This window comes from Nycticebus coucang, chromosome 13, assembly GCF_027406575.1.
Source record: "Nycticebus coucang isolate mNycCou1 chromosome 13, mNycCou1.pri, whole genome shotgun sequence".
Classification (NCBI taxonomy): domain Eukaryota; kingdom Metazoa; phylum Chordata; class Mammalia; order Primates; family Lorisidae; genus Nycticebus; species Nycticebus coucang.
In genome coordinates this window covers 72,330,090-72,337,747 of record NC_069792.1, presented here as the reverse complement: position 1 = coordinate 72,337,747, position 7,658 = coordinate 72,330,090, and the positions used below count along the sequence as shown (strand labels likewise).

General features: G+C 38.3%; 1 pseudogene; it reads left to right on the top strand.

The window, feature by feature from the left end:
- The first annotated feature begins 4,945 nt into the window (after positions 1-4,945).
- On the top strand, positions 4,946-6,045 carry LOC128563421 (suppressor of tumorigenicity 7 protein-like; annotated as a pseudogene).
- Positions 6,046-7,658: the final 1,613 nt, after the last annotated feature.

Here is a 7,658-nt window from a genome sequence, read left to right as displayed (position 1 = left end):
TCTGTTCTTTGGTATCCTGGCAATGGTTGAGAAGGCAGAGAGTTTAAAGAGATATTAATGGAGAATACCCACTGTGCCTACCATCAGTGCTAAACGAGCGCCTACTGTGTGCCTTGCGTTTATCCACATCTACACCTTCGCACTTTTTATGCACTTCAGGGCATCTCATTAAGTCCAGCCAATGCAACACTCAGCTCCATGTTGTGGCAATGAACACACTGGAAAGAAATACCCAAAGAAGCTCATTTATAGTCAGAGATGCTGCTGGTCTCTGACTCATCATTTACTTTGGAGGTTAAAGGTGTGGATATTGCATATAAACTGCTTTCTACCTGCTAAATCATTTTATTTGCCAAGATCTCCCAGTGTTGCTGACAGAACCCAAAGACTGGTGAGTAATAAAGAAGCAATTTTTTCCTCTTTTCTAAAAGCTGGGGCCCTCTATATCAACTGATCGCTGTCCAAATAAAGTAAAATGATGACAATAGTAGGCTAAGGGGGCTCATTCTGTTCTCTCTCTCTCTTTTTTTTAATTCTGGAAAGAGGATCTATCATCCATTTGAAAGACCTTCAGTCCCTGAAAACAAGATCTGAATGCTTCATCAAAGCTTGAGCACGCCTGAGGATGTTTTGGAAGGTAGCCAATTAGATGGGTCTGCCTGGTTTTGTGTTTTACCCTGCTTTTTCCCTTTCTTAAATCCTCAGCTGTCCAGATTCTTTTATCCTTAACTAAACAGCAGCAGATGAGCCTAAGGGAGTAAATAATATCTGGAAAATACCAGTTAAGTTGACCAGAGGCCAGCTCCTTTACATAGATGGTACATCACAGACTCACCCTGACCCTGGGCAGTCAGTTTATAACTGAACGCTATTAAGCACAACCCCAAGGAAAAAAAATGAGGATTGTTAGAGAAAATTGATGTCACTACTAGGAGGGGAAAAAAAATCCTCTAAATATTTGTAACTGTTGGTTTATTTTTCTGTCTCTTTTCTTAGACCATGAGCTCCTGGAAGGCAAAAACACCAATACCATCTCATTCATCTCTCAAACTCTGGCAGTCACAAGGTCGGGCATAAAAATTGCTCAAAGAATAAGTGGGAGTAAATGGATGCATGCAAGAATTTTCCATGGGTTACTTTAAAGCATTTCTTTTTCATTTTACTTCGTTTGATTGTGACCTCAGAGCCAAAAATGTCAATTTTCATTCTAGTTTATCCCTCAGTACTTCTCAAAGAGACTATTGCAATTGTCCTCCAATTAAAGGACCAGAGTTTTTGTATCCTCAATATTGGCATCAAATTCATATTACTATAATATTGCTGGGATCATGTCAAATCCCTGCAGAGAAACCTCGCATAGTTTCTCATTCCCCAGCAAATGAATTCATCCATGAATGAATTCACCCAGCTAGCTGCCAGGTTGAGGCAGCTGTCTGCATTCCAGAGTATTAGTGTGCTCACAGCCAACGAATGCCCAGACCCACCAAAGCAAGCCAGGTGAGAAACCAAGTTTTCTAAGGAAGAGAAAGATAAGTTTACAGAGCAAGAGCAAGATGTAGGTTTACTAACAAGATGCATCCACCACAGATGATGAACAGACCCCTATCACACAACAAAAAGGCCATGGCCGTGGTCTGGGGTCCTGTTTTATATTGTTGGTTTGGGCCTTCCTCCTGGTTCAGACATCACCACGGAACTACTTCCATAGACAGTTAATAACATGGTAACTGGACTTAAGTTACTCTAATACAAGTCACTTTCCAAATTGTGCCTGAGCTTCCTGCCCCTGGCCCAGGAGCTATTCCTTCTTCTCCCTGGTGTGGCAGTTGCTTGGGTTAGGATTAAGGTGGGGCAGCACAAAGATGGGGCCACCCTCATCCCCCTTCCCTAGTGGGCCAAGGCTCATTGTTTGAGGCAGCACCAAAGCAAAGCCCCACTTTGTCCCTAAGGAGAGTCTCAGAGGTCCCTTGCTATCTATCTAACATAGCCAGATTTCTTGTTATATCTCCCTTCTGCTATTTGACCAATGTTCTTCCAAACATAGGCACTGGATTTGCATCAGTCTAGAAGCATGTCCATTTCTCAATCATTTTTTTTTCTTCTCAGACGAGCTCCTTTCTCTCCTATTTATCATTGAAATATTGATTCAGGGCTGGGCATGGTGGCTCTCGCCTGTAATTCTAGCCCACTGAGAGGCCAAGGTAGGTGGATCACCTGAGCTCAGAAATTGAAGACCAGCCTGAACAAGAGAGAGACTTTGTTTCTACTAAAAATAGGGGGAAAAAAGAAAAAAAAAAAAAAAAAAAACTAGCCAGGCATTGTGGCAAGTGCCTATAATCCCAACTACTTGGGAGGCTAAGGCAAGAGGATCACCTGAGCCCAAAAATTTGAGGTTGCTTTGAGCTATGACACCATGGCACTTTATGCAGGGCAAGAAAGTGAGACTCTGTTTCAAAATATATATATACATATTGGAAATATTGATGCAGGCACCATCCCCCTGTGACATCAGCCACGAAATGATCTCTCCCTACCCAAACCACACTCCATTGGTAACCTTCCTATAACTAGCTCTGTGAACAAATTTCAATGACATCTGTATGTTCTCTATAATCCTCCCCTTTAACTACTTGAACTTTTGAGTTATTTTCCAGAAACAATGGATTTTCTGCAAGACAAAGGACTTGAGATTCTGAAGGCCCCAGGGCAGACTTCCTGAAACCAGGACTCACTATCCTCCCCCTTGCCCTGACCCAAGGCACGTGGTACCTCCTTAAAAAATCCATGATCTCTATTAGTCTGAGAGATAGACATGAGACAACTTCCATTCTCCCAACAAGATCTATCTCATATTAAAAAATTCATTTATCCCCCAACAATCCTCATTGTCTCAGTAACTGCATCTTTGTGCAACAAGAGACGACCTGAACCAAAATGCCCCTTAGTTTCAACAACGCTATCTTGGTGCTTACGTCATACACTGTAACCACATTGTTAGGCATGTCTGACCTGCTAAACTCACGCACTGAGACGTGTCCATCTCTGCAGCACCCTTAAAGCACTTGCATGACATCTCAAACATAGTTCGCTGCAGTATTTTTGGATGAATGAATGAATAAAAAGGATTTTTCAGAGATTCAAAATGTTTTATTTCCTTGTCTTTCATTCAGCCTCCATTTGGCATTGCATGAATTTTGTCTTTACAAATGGTATAGACAGTGAATGGAAGAAATCAGTATAAAAAGAAATGGAGAAAGAACAGTCTTTTCAGCTCATGATACTATAACAACTGGATAGCCATGTATTTAGAAGCATGAAGTTATACCTTTATACCTCACATCATACGCACTAATTAATTTAAAATTAATCGATACCTAAATGGTCCTTGAGCTCTTAGAAGAAAACATAGGGGTAAATATTCATGACCTTGGATTTTGTAGTGGTTTCTTAGATATGACACCAAAATCACAAGCAATAAAAGAAAAATTAAGATAAATTAGACTTCCTCAAAATTAAAATCTTGTGCATCAAAGGACACTAGAAAAAGACAGAAAATAGATTTGTGATTGCTATGGGGGGTTGGGAAAGCAGGGAAGATGGTGAACGACTGCTTAATAGATGTGGAGTTTTGGGAGGATATGATGAAAATGTTCTGGAATTATATAGTGGTGATAGTTGTACAACTTTGTGAATGTATTAAAAATCTATTAATATGCACTTTAAAGTGCTTTAAGTGATAAAATTCATTTTGTGAATTTCATCTCAATTTTAAAAAATAACATTGCCCAAAGTAAGATTCAGTTGGTATTCATTCCTATAATTCATTTCCTTTATCTTAACATTTTTAAACAAATGTAAGAAAGCTTCAAGGAAAACAATTTCTCTTCACCATATAGCTATACTATAATTTAAAATTATGTTTATATTTTATTCTACTGCATCAATTTATACCCCTCTATATCTTTTAAAAATGATTTTTATTATGGTTACTTAAAAGCATTTGAATTGATGGAAGCCTAGTGTTTAAAGCAGCAGTGTATCTGATGCTTCAGAGGATACGGTGTAATTAATAGAGAAATCTTTATTGACTTATGAAATTATCATATACTTAGGATGTTATTTGAAGGATGCTGAAGTGGTATAATTTACACTTCCATATGTGAAAGACTCTCTTATCCCCAATTGATAATAGCTATCTTGCCGTCACTTTTGTTTCATGCTTAGCCTTGTATTTTTATCAATAATCTCTCTCTTCTCTTATTTAGATAAGCACTATTCAGTAGAAGTACAGTAGAACCTCGGTAGTTGACCACCTCCTTACATTGACCACTTCCTTAAGTTAACCTAATTTTCATAGACTGGACATCCACCACATGTCTGTATCATTACAGCAGGCCTAGTTCCTTATGTTGAACACTTCCCTATGTTTATCAGTCTGTACAGTCCCTCGGGCTGTCAACATACAGAGGTTCTACTGTATAATGCAAACCATATATGTAGCTTTAAATTTTCTGATAGTCACATTTAAAACTAGAAAGAAATAGGTGAAATTTATTTGAGTCATGTTTTGTTTAGCTATAATTAAAATATTAAAATTAACATATAATTATTATTAATGACTATTTTACATTCTTCTAAGTCTCAAAAATCCAGTGTGCATTTTATACTTAGCAGCACATCTCAGTTTGGACTAGCTGCATTTCAAGCCACTACAATATTGGACAGGGTATGTAGGCTTAGATGATCAGAACTAGGACCCTGTCCCCGAAGAGATAGACTTGTTATTTCTGGGAATTGAAAGAGAAACTTTTTGTTTTTTGTTTTTTGCCCCACCCTCCCCTCCAAATTAATTAACAGTTTATAGTATTAGCTAGTTCTTGACTTAAAAGATACAAAGAAACTGTGTTTTAGTGGGGGATAAGGAAAAGAAAACTTGGGAGTAAGCATGGATATGAGGAGTGAGAGCTGGAGTGTAGAGGGAAGGACTGGAGCGAAGAACCAGGAATATCATCATGCGCACGACTGTGGCTGTGCCACTGTGCATGTTCTACGGGCTGAGGAAGAAGCAACAACTATTGTAGATGCTGCAAGGTTATTTAAACAGGCACTCGAGGCTGGAGAAACACCTTATAAGCAGTCACAGCAGTGTCAGCACCAAAGTCCTCCGCACGAAGCTCGACTGAGGAGAGATACTAATGTACTAGTAGATATTAAAAGAAGATTGGCAACATGTGCAAGAAAATTAGGAAGAGTAAGAGAAGCAGGAAAAATAATGAGAGATTTGATGAAAGTATTTCCTGCTTTTACCATGTTGAACATCCATGAAAATCTCTTAGAATCACTTTTAGAATTACAGGCTTATCAGATGTTCAGGCAGTCCTAGCAAAATATGATGATGTAAGCCTTCCAAAGTCAGCGGCTATCTGTTATACAGCAGCGCTACTGAAGACAAGGACTGTTTCAGATAAATTCTCTCCACAAACAGCCTCTAGAAGAGGGTTAAGCACAGCAGAAATTAATGCTGTGGAAGCAATTCATAGAGCTGTGGAATTGAATCCTCATGTTCCAAAATATTTACTAGAGATGAAAAGTTTAATTTTGCCTCCAGAACACATCCTGAAGTGAGGTGATGGTGAAGCAATTGCTTACGCTTTTTTTCATCTTCAGCACTGGAAGCGAATAGAAGGTGCTCTTAATCTGTTACAGTGTATGTGGGAAGGCACTTTTAGAATGATTCCATACCCATTAGAGAAAGGACATCTATTTTGCCCTTATCCCAGCCAGCTGCACAGAGACCGCTGATAGAGAGCTGTTACCCACATTTCATCATGTTTCTGTCTACCCAAAGAAGGAGCTTCCTTTTTTCATACATTTCACAGCAGGACTGTGTTCTTCTACGGCAGTGATAGCCCTTCTCACACACCAGTTTCCTGAAATCATGGGTATATTTGCTAAAGCTGTAAGTATGATCTCAAGGACTTGTGTAGAGTATTTGTAAAACACACAAGAAACCATCTCTGATCTGCTTGTGCTAATCCAATTGAACAGAAGACAGTTGTTATAGTAAATTACAGGAATTGATTTGTAAAGTTACTGCTATATATATGTCAAAACAAAAAAAAGAAAGAAAGAAAACTAGCAGAACTGCCAGTCAACTACATAGGTATATACGGATTGAGAGAAAGTGAAGTCTCAGAATTAGATAGCAGAAAAGATGGTCATATCATTAACCAAATATACAATTTTAACAAGATGGATAACTTGAATGGTGTCAGTGATTATGTTTTAATTCAATAAGCACCTGTTGAAGGCTGTTACACACAGACAACAGTTCTAAGTTCTGGTCTTACACATGGTGCCCGTTCCCCTGGGCGAGCGACATGGCAACAATTAAATGCACAAGGCAATTTCTGAAAGGAAAATTCCCTTCCTTTTCCAATCTCACAACAAATTGTCAGAAATCTTGAATCTTGAGAGGTTTGTCACTGAAAATTTAAGCGAATAAAATTTCTGTTTAGGAAAGAAATGCTCATATAGGGCAACGGGGATTTAATCACAGGCATACTATTTTCATAGACCAGTGTAAAAACCTTAGCTCCATCAGTCTGAACTGCAAAGGCAAAGGGAATGCTAAGCGCTCATGTCTGAGGCCCCTCTGATGATTATGACGCAGGGGAATTAAAGTAAGTGTGATCTTCTTTGAAAAAAAGGACCTGTTCACCTTCAGCTCAGAGTTATTCTCCAAAGCATATTGTAACCAAGAAGTGTGATCAATATTCTTAAATACACCTGTTTTTAGCCACTTTATTTCTTTAGCAACAAATATTTATCTAATACCTATTGTTAACAAAGGCTTGTGCTACATATCAGCATTCCTAAAAACTTATCTATACTATATGCTTTTGAAGGATGTTACAAATATTTTACCCCAAAATATATTTGTTTGATATATTTAGAAATGGCTCAAATGGCCACGAGTCTCAAAATAGAAGAAGTAGCACGGCAAAGCTGTCTTTCACAGGGAGAAACATACATCTGTAGAAAATCTGCCTTAACACAGCCAGTCTATCCTTGCCTCATCTAGGAAAGAGTACCTAAGAGTGTCACACATTTAAAGGTCTGAAAAGCAACATTTACCATCTTCTCTCTTGAGGACTGCTACCTAAAGATCTCATTTATAGAACAAGACCACCCTTGGTAGCTAATGAAACCTCTTCCTTTCTCCCTCCCCAAACCTAGGTCACTGCTTCCAAGCACTCATTCTTTAAAAAGCCTCTGTACCTTATGAAGAGTTGAATCTTCATTCTGAGAGTTCCTGTGTATACACATTAAATACATTTACATCTTTTTCTTCCTATTAATCAATCTGCCTTGTATAAGTGATTTTTCAGCAAGCCTTCATGAAGAGAGGGACCTTTGGTGATGCTTTTAGGGTCAAGGGGCCTTTGCTCTCTACACTTTCATTAATAAAATCATATTTTATAGTCATTCATGATATTTTATTTAAAACAGATCTACTCTGAATCCCTTTATAGATAATCTCTTCTGTCTTTGTTCCCTTATGCCTCTATTTCAGCTTAACTTTTAGCTACTATTTGCTATGGAAAAGTCATTGTGAGGTGGATTGTATTTATTGAAAGTTCTAGAAAAATGGAATG